Source organism: Helianthus annuus, chromosome 4, assembly GCF_002127325.2.
Source record: "Helianthus annuus cultivar XRQ/B chromosome 4, HanXRQr2.0-SUNRISE, whole genome shotgun sequence".
NCBI classification, from domain to species: Eukaryota; Viridiplantae; Streptophyta; class Magnoliopsida; order Asterales; family Asteraceae; genus Helianthus; species Helianthus annuus.
In genome coordinates this window covers 197,350,799-197,368,976 of record NC_035436.2, presented here as the reverse complement: position 1 = coordinate 197,368,976, position 18,178 = coordinate 197,350,799, and positions in this window count along the sequence as shown.

The window sequence follows — 18,178 nt, the reverse complement described above, 5'->3', positions numbered from 1 at the left end:
AACTTAAACTTTAGACAAGTAAAAATGAAAGGATTTTTGAAAAAAATTGGGGTGTTTAGCGGTTCCAATAGAGTTTTGTGTAAGGCTTGTTGTTAGGACTTGCAAAATTTCAAAGTGTTAGCTTCCCCCCCCCCCACACTTAAATTACACATTGTCCTCAATGTGTCCCAAAAATAAATTTTTAGGTTGATTGGATGTGTGGTGTAGTGTTAAAAAGCAAAGATTTATGTTACTGGCAGCCTGGACACGGCCCCGTGGTGACCGGGCACGGCCCCGTGGTCAGGTGCCAGTAACAAAAATTAAAGAAATGAGACAGAAGCCTGGACACGGGGGCGTGTCTGGTGAACACGGCCCGTGTCCAGTTACCTGAACTGAGTGTTTTTCTGCAGGTGGCTCAGCACGGGGCCGTGTTGGTTGGGCACGGCCCGTGTTGAACCTTCTGTGATGGAGATTTGTGTCGGGTTGCTCTGTTCTTTGTGCATGCGGCCATTTTTCTCGTTCCCTTTTTCATCCATTACCACCATAAGTGTGTTTTATTCATCAATAACCATCAATCTTAGAAACCATCATATCATTGCAAACATAGAGAGACATTACATAAAACTAAAGATGAAAATACATAAATATTAAACCATGGAGTTTTAGCCATATGTTTTATTTTAATTAGCAAAATTTCCAAGAAGCTACTAATCTTGGTTAGATAAGGCTTTTAGAAACTCCTTCTTCCGGGCGTGGTCCTCCTCACATGTCGGCGAGCCACTCCTCCACCTCCCTCGGAAGGAGAAAAGAGGGCTCATTTGCATTAGTTTGAGGAGTTTCGATTTCCGCTGGAATTTCTTGTGGGTGTTCCATGGGAGGTTCCGCGGGAAAGTCTTCCCACCCGGTAGGGTTGTTAACCACGAGTGCCAAGTTCCAGTCCTGTTGTGGAAGGATTGGTTCCATCGGGGGTGCTACAAGAATATTTAACCTTTGGTGCAAGAGGTTAATTTCTTGGAAGCTACTTTCGAGTCCCACCGTAAGATCGTTAATACGGTCAATCAGGACCTCCTCTACTGACGTCATTTCGTCGAGAGCTTCCCTTAATGCTATCACATAGTGCACAAGCGTAGCTTCAACGGAGGGCCTTCTTCCCCTTCGACTGTTTGATGAATGAACGGATGATGTTTCGCTGTTTTCACTCGCCATTCTACGAAAAATAAACCGAAAAACAGTTTATGTGATGAAACAGTATCTGGACACGGCCCCGTGCTCATTGAGCACGGCCCCGTGTTCATCTTTCTGCAGAATTTTGAAGCAAGGAATCTTGGGCTTTTAAGTTATTTTCTGAATTTATATAGGCTTTTTGGACCTTAATAACTTTGAACAATGTTACACAACATGTTTTTACCAAGATTCCATGAACAAAACTCATTGTTTCCTACCACAAAGGTTGAAGAATTCAAACTTTTGATGGTAGTTCTTGGAGAAAGATGAAAAAGAAGGAAATGGCTAGAAGAGGAAAGGACAAGATGGGTTGTTGGAACCTTCTTTTAGACTTACCTAGGATTGTTTGAGAGAAGATTCCTTCAAATCTCTGTCCCAACTTGGTCCAAATGTGCAGAATTCTTGGCTGCATTTATAGAAAACGACAGCCTTCTGGACACGGCCCCGTGTTCGCTGGACACGGCCCCGTGTGCAGATGAAATTCTGACACAGTTTGTCCGTATTCTGACGTTCTGATCAGAAGGGAATCTTTTGGTGAATACGGGGGCGTGTTGGCTGGACACGGCCCCGTGTCGAGTGGTCTCTATATTTTTATGAAGTTGTCCAGTTTTTTTTATGGAACTTATCTGTTATCGGGTGGCTCTTGGTTGGTTGGGACAACCCCAAAGTGCCTAAGATACCTTAATTGTCCTATACTAAGGCGAGAACGCAAGAGGTTATCGGTGAGGGTAATTCCTATTTTCATTCTAGGTGGACAAGTCCAACCCTTTTCCGGGCTCTCGTTAAAGAAGGTGTATGCCGAATCGCTCAGGTCTATGTATGCATCGAACGAAGTCGATGGAGAGTCCTTCACAATCGGCACAGGGACGACTATCGTCCAAGTCTTTTCTAGGTATGAAGGTATTTCGGGAGCAACGAGGTTGTCGGAATGCGGTTCCAACATTTCCTCATGGTCATCGTCTTGGGGCGGATCAATAAAATCCTTCCTAAGTTCCTTTGACCAATTTAGAATTAGTTCTTCTAGTTGAAATAACTCGTCAAGGAGCATTTCCCCTAGAATATCTGGCTGGGCGCATTCGAGGGAGAGATAGTGCTTGTTTTTACTTTCGCCCCTCTTAAGGTTATAAGGAATCGGTGGGTCTATATAGTGGGGCCTATAATTTAGAAAATAACATTTTAATTCTTCATGTTCGCCTCCACATAATCGACACCACGTACCATAAGAGTTCCGAAAGTAAAAAGAATTACTATCACTCATGTTTGTGTCAGAAATTACCAACCGCCGGGATCTAACGGTTCTGTTTTCAGTAAGAGAATCTTGGGCACGGGGGCGTGTTGAGTGGACACGGCCCCGTGTTCAGCTTACTGTCTGACTTAAAACAGGATTGCCAGTTCCAATGATTGAGCACGGGGGCGTGTTCAGCGGGCACGGCCCGTGCTGAGCTCTGCAGAAGCTGAAAAACTAAGAAAAATCCTAAAAATTAAAAAGAAAAATAAAAATATGATTAGGCCGTTGATTCCTAACTTTCTTAAAATCCTTGTGTCCCCGGCAACGGCGCCAAAAACTTGATGTGTGTTGGTGTGTATATAATTTAGATATATAATTAAGCCCTTTTTACACCTTTAGCCAAGTTTTAAATTTATAAAACACGATATTCACTAACACTAAACACACATATGGGCAAGTGCACCTATCGTGGACGTAGTATAGTGTTGGTAAGATACCGAGGTCGTCCAAGGACACAAGAGCTTTTAATACCGGTTTATCCTCAACGTCTAATCAAATCAAAAAGTGAGAAAAATGTTTTTAAACTAAGAAAATAAAAACTAACTAAATGCTGAAAAATAAAATAAAATAAAAACAGATAGACAAGATGAATCACTTGGATCCGACTCGTGTATTAGTATAACCTTTGATTATTTTCGCACTTTTGCACTTGTTTAAGAGATTATCTTAGTTATTGTAGTAGGCCCCTCTTTTGAAGGCGACGTTACCCTCAACCCAGTAGTTTGAGTCAGCAAGGATACAATCCTAAAGGGTCGGATTATTGGAAGATAATGAATTAAGTTATTAATGCAAATTATGGTAGGCCCCGCTTTTGGCGGTGACGTTACCCTCGGCTAAGTAGTCTGAGTCAGCAGGGATACAGTCCTAAATAGCCGGGTTATAGTATTAATAGTAGTTAACTTATGAGGGGGTCAAAGAGTTTGGATCCCCGCCATCCAATACCTATGGGCATTGAAGGAGATCCTACTAAATTTGACCCAGGTCCCAAGCAGGACCTCTAAACGCTGAACAAGGGCAAGACCCTTACCAAACCATTCCCTTAACCCCCGACCAGGTAGCCAACATACCTCCATATAGACCGTGGAGATATGAATGGTGAAAATCTTTTATTTTATATAGACAGTAAAATAATGCCAAGACACCACGGACAAACGATAAGGAAAGATCACCTTCAACATAAGCAACTAGTTATTAAAGTCATTAATACAAAACCAAATAAAAAGTGCAAAAGATTAAAAATAAAAAGTATTATACTAAACACTTGTCTTCACCAAGTGATGTAAGAGACTTAGGCAAACATGGCCTTGATTGTCAAGAACTCTTACGATCAATCTTGGATCCCGAGACGACTCACACACTCTATGATGGACAATGGATGATGGTGGTGGATGATGGTGTTATGGTGGTGGTGGGTGGTGGATGAAGTGTGAGAGAGGTGGTGTGCCAAGGGATGAGATGGAATGAAACCAAGCACCCCTATTTATAGGCTGAACAGAAGGCTGGGCACGGCCCCGTGTCCGCTGGACACGCCCCCGTGCCCGTCTGACAGTCTCTCTCCTCATTAATTGTAATTCGCAATTACAATTAATGCGCCTGCTGTACTTTCACCACGCCCCCGTGCTCACTGGACACGGCCCCGTGGTGGGCAATGGAAGCTTCTACAAGTTTGTCTTTTATGCTGCTTCTTGGGCACGGCCCCGTGCTGGCTGAGCACGGGGCGTGTTCAGGCTTCTGTTTTCTCTTCTTTGCTTTGGAGGATGTCGTTGAGGGTCCGGGCAGTCTACTTTTATTCCTTTTCTTGTATTTATGCTAGAATTAGTTGTCTTTTTGCTTCTTTTGTGAATTTGAGCTCATTTCATCCTGAAAATACAAAAGGAAGACAAAAACACTCTTTTTCCAACATTAGTACTTAAAAAGGGTTAGTTTTATGCCTTAATTGATGTGATTTATATGTTGCATTTTACACACATCAGCTAGATTCAACTTGAATATAAATTGCCACGTTGGATTGAGATAAACCTTTATACTTGTACTTATATTCAAACTTGTATGCTCGCCAGTACTTTTTGTATTGATCCATGTTTTTATTACATGTTGCAGGATTTGATGATGCAAGGAATCTAGTAGGATTGCCTAGAAACACATTCAAATTTTAATACTTGTGGCATTGTAATTTACTTTCAAACCTGTTGTATTTTGTTTCTAACCTTGTAATAAACCATTATCATGAAATGAAATTTATTTACTTGAATACTTGTTGTATATTATTTATTTCAAACTTGTGGTATTTCTAGTTCAAGCAATGTAATGTGTAATCAATACTTGACACAAATAGCATTATGAAGTCTCTTGCAATCTATTTTTCGTCTCACTCTGATGTATCCGCCATCGGTTGGGGTGTGACATTAGGGGTAGAAAAGTAATTTGGTTAAAGTAAAAGAAAAAATGCAATAGTTAAACTACATGAGTTGTAAATAAAAAAAGTTTACACGAAATGACGAAATAAAATAAAGGACAAAAAAATTGATGAACTTGTAAAACATGCATTAGATGTAGTACAACACTATTCATCTTCTCTTCTTTAATATTATATAGAAAAAATTACACCGTTAGTCCTTGTGGTTTCTTCAAAATTTCAATGTTGGGTACTAATAAATTTTTGTTGCACAATCAGGTATTAACATTTTAGTTTGTAACAATCTTAGGCATTAAGCCTTAACACCGTCATTAACTAACGGCCAAGACCCTCACATGAAGAAAACGTGAGGGTATTTTCGTCCTTTTCCAGTTTTGTTTGAAAAACCCTTATAAAAACCCAGACCCCTTTATTTTCATACCTGATTCATCATCTTCAACATTGAGCCTTCATAAAAAAAAGTATGGTTCTGTGCAAATGTGGAAGGCAAGCAATAATGAAAACTTCGTGGACTCAAAGTAATCTAGGATGACAGTTTTACACATGCCCTAAGCTAGTATGTATTTGTAACCCTAATTTTAACAACTGGTTATTTAAGCCCTAATTTTGTCATTTGCATTCAGAGGTCTAGGTGCAAATTCTTCGAATGGCATGATCCTCTATTGTGTAATCGTGCTAGCCAATTCATCACAGGCCTGCTAAATTCCAAGAATGTGCTTGAATTCGAAGTTAGGGATCTAAAAGATCAAGTCCAGATGTACAAGTTGCAAGTCACAGAAATGGAAATCAAGCATTCCAGGGTTGTTCGAAAGAGGGATGCATGCTTGATAATCAGTTGGTTTATGTTTATCTTAGTTGTTGTATTTGTCTTTGCAAGTTAATGTGCCTTGTATTGTAGGATGTGGTACTAATGCTACTTATGTGGTTTGCAATGTAATGAACTCTCTCTTTTTCGAATTCTAATGAAGTCAACAGGTTTTGAGAAGTGTATGGCAGTTTGGCATGTTCAGTTTGATAATGAGTTGGTATAACAATTGTTGATAAGGGACATGAGTTGTAAAGTATATGTGACCATTATAAAGACTTGTAGCCTGAATAATCAGTTGAAAAGTTATATAAAACTGCAGTTTGACTTTAAAAGTAAAATTGCAAATCAGGTTATATGAGTTATGCACAAATCAAGTTTAGATGAAACTATATTTTGACTTTAAAAGTCAAACTGCACAATATGACCATTGCAAAGTTTACTCAGTTTGTTCAATATGGCCATTACAAAGTGCATATGGGACTTGCAGCCTGAACATATGTGACCATTACCAAAACTTACAGCCTATACATATGTGACCATTACCAAAACTTGCAGCCTATACATATGTGACCATTATATGAAACTGTATGTGACCATTACAAAGACTTCCAGCCTGAACATATACCATTACAAAGACTTATAGCCTGAATAATCAGTTGAAAAGTTATATAAAACTGCAGTTTGACTTTAAAAATCAAACTGCACAATCAGGTTATATGAGTTATGCACAAATCAAGTTTACATGAAACTATATTTTGACTTTAAAAGTCAAACTGCACAATATGACCATTGCAAAGTTTACCGAGTTTGTTCAATATGGCCATTACAAAGTGCATATGGGATTTGCGGCTTGAACATATGTGACCGTTACCAAAACTTACAGCCTATACATATGTGACCATTACCAAAACTTGCAGCCTATACATATGTGACCATTATATGAAACTGTATGTGACCATTACAAAGACTTCCAGCCTGAACATATGTGACCATTTTGTGCAGGTTGACTAAATAAAGTCAACTACAGAATCTCAACTGTTTTGACAATTCAATTCAAAGACAATTCAATAAAAGTCAGCAATAGTAAAAAAAAGTCATCAAAAGTCAACATTAACTAAAAGTCAACAAAAGTCAACAAATGTAAAAAAGTGAAAAAAGGCACTAAAAATTAACCATAACCAAAAGAGACCATAAACAGGTTCATACATGTCCAAAAGAGACCATAAACAGGTTCATCCATGTCCAAAAAACACTAAGCAAGTTTCATACATCCCAAAAAATTATAAAAGAAACTGCAGACTTTAAATCATTTTTTTCTTTGAAGTTCCAGCCCTTGATGTCCCTGCCTTTGATGTTCTAGCCTTAAATGTTGCAGCCCTTGATGTCCTGTCTTTCTTTTCTTGTTAGTAGCAATTGATGTTTCTCCCCCTTGACCTCTACAACCCCTCTTGTTATGCCCTTTGTTCCCACAAATTCCACATGTGGTTGTCTTCAACTTTCTGCTTAGTTTGTTACCCTTATACATAGCATCTTCTTTCTCCAAAGAATCCTTTCTTCTCACCTTTATTAGCCTTCCAATTGGTTTGTGATACATTGGTTGGATTAGCTTGGTTGGACACTCAGATCTAGGCCACATTTGTTTTGCCATTGATAGGCTTATCTTATGTGAATAGACTTCTTTTCATGTAGATAGCCAATAACAGGGATCCACCCACTTTTCTGGTATGCCTACCTTTTCACCATGTAATACCATGTCCCAGTTAGTGGCCACTGCATGTTTGTAGGGGATTCCAGTTAACTCCCATTTCCTACAAGAGCATGACTTCCTTTGCACATCCACCACACATTGTTCCTCACAATAGCTACTATAAAAACTTGAAACTTGGAACCACCATGCCATTTCACAATCAACTTAGCAGTATCTTTCTTTATCTCATCAAACTTTTCATTAACTTTAGGAGTTTGGACACCATCAGTCTTCTCAATTACTTTGCAAACATTTACTATCCTTTTCATCAAGTATTCTCTAACAAACTCCAAAGCTGTAATAATAGGCTTATCCCTACCTGTTGGCATGTATATTATACTTGGAGGTTACAAAATATAATTTTAAATACAGATTGTCATATGCATGTATAATCATACCATCAACCAATCTTCCATTTAGACATTCACACAGGTTGTTCAATAGCACATCTGTCTTTGCTCTACCTGTAACAAAACACATAGGATGTTTAAAGCCACAAAATGCATACAACCATTTCCAATTAAACTAAACTTTAAAGAATACCCGTAAAGTGGCTTCTTGTCCAGTGCACGGCTGGTATTTGGTTTAACCAGTGGTAACATTCAGGACTCATTAATTGTAGTTCCACCATCTTTTCTTCATACTCTTGCAATGTAGCAGCAGAAGCTAAGGACCATAACATATCCTTGAAAGCTTTGCCCATCCATTGTAGTTGATGTATATACAAGTTATTACTTGGTTTAATGATGTACATATTTATATACACTTGTTTTGGATTGTTTTATAATTTTAAAAATACACATAGGTACACCGTACACATGAGCTATGTTTCGAAAATACACTAAGATCAAGTAAAGCACATAGATGTAGATTCATGATACACATATATGTATGTTAGGACATCATTTAAATAATGTTCCCAACAATTACAAAATAACTAAAATCAAGCAAGGTACGCATGTGTAAATTCATAATAATATACATATATGTATTCGGTCTCCGGTGTAAGCTCCAGCGGACCTGGAGATTTAAAGAGAACTGACCCAAACTATAACACACAAAATACACATGCGTAAACCTTTCAGGTTCTATGTAAATGTTCTACACAAGTTTGTGAATCTTTTGCTTCAACTCTGTGTTTCTCTCATCATTGCCTTTGAGCTACACATATGAAAAGAATGAGATCGTCTGTTAGTGTGAAAACAGAACATGTGATACAAATGAGACCTATCATTCAGCATAAATAACTGTATACATGTGTAGGACAGGATCTTAAAATCTTAGTATACATATACATATGTATCACACGTAATACATAACAATCCAAATTCATCTTATACTACACATTGTAACTTACTCAAAATACCTTAACCTTATCTTGTACAAAAATCTACAAAAAAATCGTACAACAAGCCTCATTAAATGAAATAACGAAACTGAAATACACATCTAATATCTTATACTAATATGAAGTTATAAAAAATATACCTTGCTCCTCTATTGATGTTATATATACGTTATCTTCACCTGGTTGTTCACGAACTAGTGGAATTGCCAAATATTCAGAATCGCTATTTGCGTTTACGTCTGACATGTTAATAATTTATATTGAACTGACAATAAACTAGCATGATTTTGGAAAAAGACTACGATGAAGGCTGAATGAATTGATTATGGACGATGGCTAGGAATTTTATTTGTTTGGAACAATTAATTAAAAAAATCAAATACGGTTTTTGATCACATGAAAGTAAGGTGGTTATAAATTTATCTGATAACTGAATTTGATTATGTTTAATTAGTTTAAATAAAAAATAGTGTTTATACGTCTATTGACTATCATACCCTTATAACTTTAAAAGAATATCAATGGACAGGATGAGTTCGTTTTGTTCACAAAATAAAAAGGTTCACAAATGAACCTAATCCTATATATATATATAGGGTGAGGTTCCAGCGTGAACAACTTCCCAGGCGTGAACTGCGTGAACATATCTGGACCGTTGATTAATATGATCTTGATAATTTAAGTTAGTGGCATAATTGTAATTAATAGGTTAGTTTTTATTCTTTTATTAAAAGCAAAAGGGTAAATTTGTAATTAGAGTATTTAGTCATTTAATATACAGTTGCAAGATAATTTCCCTAGTTGCAAGATAATTTCCCTAATAGAATATCAAATCCCGTGATTTTCTATTATTTAGTTATTGATATAATATCATATCCCTCATTATAATCAAACATCCTCTCTCTTTCTCTCTTTTTATACTCTACGGCGACAAGAAGGAAAAAGGGTAATCGGCGCCGGAAGTTGATCAATCGCCGGAAAAAAGCTTCTTCTTCAACAATCAAAGGTACACATTGAAAATCCTTATATTTAATTGCTTCAGAAAGTAGTTGCATGTTCCGTTCCTTTTATTAATCAACTAAGAACACCAATCAGATTAGGGCCTAAATGTTTTGTTATGACACTTGTTTAGTTACAAATCTTATGTACATTGGTATTATTGTTAGTAGGAGTTATTTATTCTAAGTAAGATTACGTTCATTCTGTTAATTGGAATTAGGGCTTGAATGTTTGAATCTGTTCATTCGAAATAGGTCTTTGACTGTTTTGATGTTGTTCTGTTTTCTAAAAGATTGTAGCTATGTTGGTTTGTTCAGGGTCCAGTGTGTTCATCTGTATGTATAAACGATTAGTACACATGTGTATGTTGTTAAATTCATGATGTACACCGGTGTACATAGTGGTTATATTGTGATTTCTGTTTTGTTTGTTTATTTTGTTGGGTAAATTACACATGTGTACACCGTGAATGGCTATAAATGTCTGTGACCTGTTGCATTTCTATGACTTTCAAAAAAGTCAACATTGAAGATGGCGAATCATCCTAAGAGTGCAGAAATTGAGATTGTGAACGTGGTAAGGTTGGAGTTTGAATGGAAGACAGTCAACAACACCGTGGATTGCGGAGTGTTTGTCATGAGGAATATAGAGACGTGGTTCGGGGTAACTGCTGATAAGTGGGATAGTGGCTTCCCACTAACCCATAAGGAGAAGAAGTCGACGTTGACACGTTTGAGGAAAAAGTACGCAATAAACCTAGTTACTTCAGAGGCCAACAAGCACCGTAGGCGCGTATTAGATGAAGCAGCCGAACATGAAAAGGCGTCTGGAATAGGTGTTTTTTAGTACGTCTATATTGCTTGACAATAGTTAACGTTTTATGGTTAGAATTTTTGGAATGTAGTTATTAACAACAAACGTGGTGATTGCCATACTAGAAGCATTTGATGGTTTGGTATTTTGTTACTTTTTGAAACAGTGGAATAAAAGTTTTTTGTGTATTAGTATGGTTTTTTGGTTTGTCAAACTACTTGATAGGTTTATAATGTACGTAATGTCAGTGTTGTGTAATACATTTAATTAAACGTTTCACAATATAAAAAATGAGCAGAGTTAATACATAATAAAGTAGGTACACATGAGTACTTGTGGTGTAAACATCCAAGTACACCTGTGTACAAGGGTAATAGCAGATAAGTACACAAGCGTACGGTTTTCATGTGTAGATTTTTCCCATAAACAGGAATGTTGCTTATGTATTTGGGGAGCTTTTTTTCCATCAATATAATACATGCCATACTGTTAAAGAAAAATAAAATATAACTGTTAGTGATTACGGGTTGTATTATGCATAAAACGACGAAACTTCATGCATGCCTTACAATCAGTAACTTTGACATTGGAACGACGTGATGGTGAAATTGAGTCAATATCATCAGGGTTAGTTTCTTTATGTTTATGTTTGTTCACTGGCGCCCTGGAGCATAAAACGTATCGCCGAGTTGTAATTAACTCATCACCTATTTTTTCTTTTTTTGAAGTACCCAAACGGGTTCCAAATCCTGCAAGCTCTGCGTACTCCTCGTACATTGCAATTGCTTGTTCGATCGTAGTAAATCTAGCTTTCAAAAACGGTTTGAATCTCGGGGGGACAATTGGTGTCCAGTACCTAGTCCCATTTGGCGTTTCGTAAACGTTACTAGCAACCGACTCTGCACAATTACAGTAAAAAAATCATTCAAACAAACAAAGACAACAACGCTACGGGTCACATGTGTACTTTACCGTTTATTATACATGTGTCTACTATCGTGTAATACACTATTGACATCTAAACAACCATGTATTATACACATGTGTACTATCGTGATGGAAGTGATAAAACATACCAGTACACATGTGTACTACGGAGATAAAAGTTACAAAAAAAAGATGACTGAAAACTCTAGTTCAACCAACAAAAGACTAAAACTATAATTCAAATCTTGCTACTAAGACCAAAAACAATGACAATATTAAATGTTCGTTAAAAAATATGGAAATCGATGGTCATACGATTACACTACCTGGATGATCCATTGTTGTAACGAATACATTATCGCCAATGTTTTGGTCAGAATTGTGATTGTCGATTTGTGGGTCGTCCATGAATGAAATACAGTAGCACCTGTGACAACTCGAACTTTAGACTTACTTTGTGTAACGCTACGGGCTTATGTGAAACATATTATTTAATTGAATGTTATGACGTATGTGAACTTTATGGTTAATGAATTATGTGAATGTGTGTTATACATGTTTGAATGAAACCCGAACCGCACAACACTACCTACTCGATCGCACAAGCCCTTTGGGCCGTATCACTTGTATTCGGACTTTAGGACGGCCCATTGAGGGTTCGGCTCACTATGCTTGGGCTCGGCCCACTCCTTCCAAACGTGTAAACACCCTCCTATGGGGCTTGTGATTTCACTTGTTACAATTTACCTTACACACACAAAACCCTAGCTTCTCTCCCTTCTCTCTAGAACTCGACGGCAACCATCCCTCTCGAAGCTCTTGACTTGGCCGATTCCCCTTTCTCCTCTCAATCCGGTTAGTGATTAATGTTATTGATTGTATGTTGATGATATTAGCGATTTTGCTTGATAACCGAGGAGTCTTGTTAACATGGTTGCTTATGATACTAGTTAATAGTGTTCTTGTTAATCGGCCACATGTGTATGATTGATTTAATGTTCATATGAATAGGTTGGTAATCATATGATGATGATGATGACTTAAACCGAATGCATGTCGGCTGTGATGTGATTATGTTTGCTATAGTTAATAATCGTAGTGTTGCTAGATGATCAGGATTGTATGTTGATATGATACATGTTCATATGAATTGTTAGGATTTTTGTTCATGAATTGACTAGGGTTCATATGGATTAGATGTTTGATTTCACTGTTTGATCTATTATGTGTTGTATGATTAGTTGGAAACTTGTTAATTGATAAGTGTGAATAAGGAAACTTGTTAATTGATTGTAACCGATTGGCAAGAAATCCGGAATTTGTTAAACCGATCGCACAAGGCCCCTAGTCGCATAAGGGGTTCTTTCGCACAAGTCTGGCCAGTCGTACAAGACTCGTCCAGTCGCACAAGGCCTGCTGGATCGCACATGCTGCATGTGTTTAACGGTTGGGCCTCTAAGCCCAAAACGAGTCGCACAAGACACATGGACCGGGCTGGATAGTTTGTTGGTTGTTGTAATGTTGTTAAGCAGTTGGGCCGATCAGCCCAAGTAGAACCGCACAAGCCCATATCTGATCGCACAACCCATCCGGAACGTACAATCCAATCCGGATCGCACAAGGCTCTTGCATGGGCCGAGACCTTTTTGTTGGACTTCTTATAGGTTGGGCCGGGTATAGTTTGGGCTTAGACACCTAGATCGCACAAGATGGTTGGGCTCGCACAAGCTCAATGGCCCAACCATCCGACTCGCACAAGTTGAGGATGTTATGTTATGATTGCTACGTGGTTTGCCATGATCAATACGTGTTAGTAACGTGTTAACTTGTATGAAACAAACGTGTATTATTTGAAGTCAGAACCTGACTCGTATGGTAACCCTGTTAGGACGTGGTTGACCAACCCTAGTTCAAGAACTCTTTCCTTTGTGTATCTGCCGAGCAACCCAAGGTGAGTTCACACAGCCAAGGCATGGGGTTCCCAGGGTGGGAATGGGATTGAATGAATTATGCGTACATACTTAGTTATTGGAACTTAATGATATGGTCCTCAGGGTGAGGATGGTAATTGATAAGATACGGCTAGACTAGTATACCTACTTGAACTGATCTTCGCACACACGCCAGGGGTTGGCTGCGATATTATGACTAATCTTCGCACACATGCCTCAGGAAGGCTGCGAACTATACATACTAGAACTTCGCACACATGCCAGGGTGGTCAGCGATACAAATATACCTAGTCTAGAATACTTGAGAACTTTCCCTAATCTTCGCATACATGCCTGGAGGGCTGCGATACGAACTAATACGATACATGATTACATGAATGAACGCAATGCTTACTATACCATTACTATTACTGAACTTACTTTCTGTGAACTCGCTCAACTAGTTGTTGATTATCTGCTGCATGCCTTGCAGGACCTTAGGTACGATATGGAGCTTGCACAGGGAGGAGCAGGTCGTTGTGGGATACGGATCGTGAACGATATTTGAACTGATAACTTATTTTGGGTTTTCATTATTATGCTTCCGCTATTTAAACAAAGTTTGGTTTTGAACATCAATCATGTCGTGATGAATTACTTTATCTACTTTTATTATTAAATGCTATGTTCGATATGATTGGTGGCTTGATCCTGGTCATGTCACGCCTCCAAGCGGTGGTACTCCGCGTGTGGATTTTGGGGGTGTGACAGATTGGTATCAGAGCCATTGGTTATAGAGAACTTGGTTTTAATATGGGAAAACGTTTTTATTAAAACCAGACTATAACCAGAACAGTGCTCTCAACGATCCACAACGACGCTTCGCTCCACGTGCAAGACTCTACATCCTAGGTAATAAGGTTTATGTTTATTACCTGCTTGCTAGAAACGTATAGAACTTTGCTCGTAGTACACTTAGATACACATGATACTATTACATGAGAATACCTACGTGCTTACGCTTTTCTGTCATCGCCCTACTCGCGAACCACTCTCACTTAAGTTACTTTTACAATGAAGATCATGTCTAGACGAATTAACATGACTCAAGCCCAGCTAGAGGCTCTCGTTCAAGCTCAAGTTGCTGCGGCACTTGCAGCCGCACAAGCAGGTAGTATATCCTGTAGTCATAACTTACACTAGGATCTTTAGATCCTACACTCCTAAACTAGCCCTTGTATTTAAACTTTGCCCTATTCGTACACAATAGGTCAACACGCGCAGCAACCTGTCTGCACTTTTAAGAACTTCATGGACTGTCGCCCAAGTACTTTCAGCGGCACAGAGGGGGCAGTGGGACTCCTCCACTGGTTTGAAAAGCTCGAGTCTATGTTCGAAATGTGTGAATGCCCTGAGGCTCGCAGGGTGAAATACGCCACTGGCACGCTAGAAGGAATAGCACTAACTTGGTGGAACGCCCAAGTTCAGATCTTAGGGTTGGCAGCTGCTAACGCCACACCCTGGAACGACTTCAAGGAACTCATTAAGAGGGAATACTGCACGCGTGATGACATCCACAAGTTGGAGAACGAGCTTTATCACTTGAAAATGACGGGGTCAGAGATCGAAGCCTATACGAAACGATCGAACGAACTGGCCATTCTGTGTCCAACTATGGTGGACCCTCCAGTGAAGCGCATTGAGTTGTATCTCAAGGGACTTGCGCCAGAGATCCAGAGCCATGTTACATCGGCAAACCTCGACAACATCCAAGACATACAGCGTCTTGCCCATCGACTCACAGATCAGGCAGTAGAACAGAACAAGCTGCCCAAACGCGTCAGTGCAACTACTACTCCAGCTGCTACTTCTGCTACACCCAACGACAACAAACGGAAATGGGATGGGGATTCCAGCAGGGGATCAGTTTCCGTTCAGTCTCAAGCACAGCAGCGCAGGACGAATGACTACCAGAATTCGAGTCAGCAATCATCTGGCAGTCAGGGGCAGGTGGATACCGGGGAGTTCACCCACTATGTAACAAGTGTAACAGGCACCACAGTGGAAGGTGTCGCAAAGAACGTTGTCAGAGATGTCTCAAGCTAGGGCACGAAGCCAAAGACTGCAGGAGCTCACGACCTGCGAACCAGAATCAGCAACTTCCGCCACCGGTTCCTCAAAACCCACAGCAGCAGCAACCACAGCGTGGAACCCGGGGATGTTTCCAGTGTGGGGCAGAAGGTCATTACAAACGTGATTGTCCTCAGTTGAACCAGAACCAGAACCGCAACAACAATAACCAGGGCAACGGGCACAACAACGGTGGGAACAACAACAACAATGGCAACGAGGCAAGGGGTCGTGCATTCGTACTAGGTCGGGGCGACGCAGTGAATGATCCCAATGTGGTTATGGGTAAGTTTCTCCTCGACGATATTTATGTTACTGTGTTATTTGATTCGGGTGCGGATACAAGTTATATTTCTGTGAAAGCCAGTAAATTGTTAAAACGTGCACCAACACCCCTAAACACCAAACACGTCGTAGAACTAGCTAATGGTAAGAGTTTAGAAGCCACGCATATAGTCAGGGGTTGTAGTATTGTCTTAGCCGGTCAAACCTTCTCCATCGACCTTATTCCCATAGTCTTGGGAAGTTTTGATATCGTTATTGGGATGGATTGGTTGTCCCAACATCAGGCAGAGATCTTATGCAGTGAGAAGATCATTCGTATTCCACGTTCTGGTCAAGAACCTCTCGAAGTTCAAGGTGACAAGAGTGGTGCAGTGGTCGGCATCATCTCTTTCTTGAAGGCTCAGAAATGCTTACGAAAGGGTCACACAGCCATTTTGGCTCTTGTGTCGGATGCATCGACGAAAGAAAAGAGACTGGAGGATATACCGGTTGTACGTGACTTTCCTCAGGTGTTTCCTGAAGATTTACCTGGATTACCGCCTCATCGTCAGGTCGAATTTCAAATCGAGCTCGCTCCTGGAGCAGCACCCATAGCTCGCGCACCATATCGTCTAGCTCCATCAGAATTGGAGGAACTGTCAAAGCAGCTACAAGAGCTCTTGGAAAAGGGCTTCATTCGTCCAAGCTCTTCGCCTTGGGGAGCTCCAGTGTTATTCGTGAGAAAGAAAGACGGTACGTTCAGAATGTGCATCAACTACCGTGAACTCAACAAGGTGACGGTGAAGAACCGTTATCCTCTTCCACGCATAGACGACTTATTCGACCAGTTGCAAGGGTCGTGTTACTACTCCAAGATAGACTTGAGGTCTGGTTATCATCAGCTGAGAGTCCGGGATGAGGACGTCTCCAAAACTGCATTCAGAACTCGCTACGGTCACTACGAGTTCCTTGTCATGCCATTTGGGTTAACGAACGCGCCTGCTGTATTCATGGACCTGATGAACAGGGTGTGCAAGCCGTACTTAGACAAGTTTGTGATTGTCTTCATTGACGACATTCTGATTTACTCCAAGAGTCAGGAGGAGCACGAGCAGCACCTGCGATTGATATTGGATCTCCTTCGAAAGGAGCAACTGTACGCCAAATTCTCAAAATGTGACTTCTGGCTTCGTGAAGTCCACTTCCTAGGCCATGTGGTGAACAAGGATGGGATTCATGTTGATCCATCCAAGGTAGACTCGATCAGAAACTGGCCTGCACCGCGTACACCGACAGAAATACGCCAATTCTTGGGATTGGCGGGTTATTATCGGCGGTTCATTAAAGACTTCTCCAAGATCGCTCAGCCGCTCACTATGCTGACACAGAAGGGTGTCACCTACCGTTGGGGAGAATCCCAGGACGCTGCTTTTCAGTACCTAAAGGATAGACTTTGCAGTGCACCTATTCTCTCATTGCCAGAGGGCACGGACGATTTCGTAGTCTATTGTGATGCATCCATCCAGGGTCTTGGATGTGTATTGATGCAACAGGATAAGGTTATCGCTTACGCTTCTCGCCAACTTAAGATTCATGAACGGAACTACACGACGCACGATTTAGAGCTGGGAGCTGTTGTTTTCGCGCTTAAGATATGGCGACACTACCTGTACGGTACCAGGTGCACAATTTACACCGATCACAGGAGTCTCGAGCATATCCTTAAGCAAAAGGATTTGAACATGCGTCAACGACGATGGGTCGAGTTACTCAACGATTACGAATGCGCCATCAAGTACCATCCAGGCAAAGCCAATGTTGTGGCTGACGCCCTCAGTCGAAAGGACACACTACCTAGACGCGTACGAGCACTACAGCTTACGATTCAGTCTAGCCTTCCTGCACAGATACGAGATGCTCAGGCAGAAGCATTGAAACCAGAAAACGTCAGGGCTGAAGCCCTACGCGGCTCAAGGCAACGACTAGAACAGAAGGCATACGGCGCCTACTATCTAACGGGGCGTATTTGGGTCCCATTTTATGGCGGTCTACGCGAGCTGGTAATGGATGAAGCTCACAAGTCTCGCTACTCGGTACATCCAGGGTCGGACAAAATGTACCACGACATCAGAACTACTTATTGGTGGCCTAGCATGAAGGCCCACATCGCTACCTATGTCAGCAAGTGCTTGACCTGTGCGAGAGTCAAGGTGGAATACCAGAAACCAGCGGGCCTACTTCAGCAACCCACGATACCGCAATGGAAATGGGAAGAAATTTCCATGGATTTTGTTACAGGCTTAC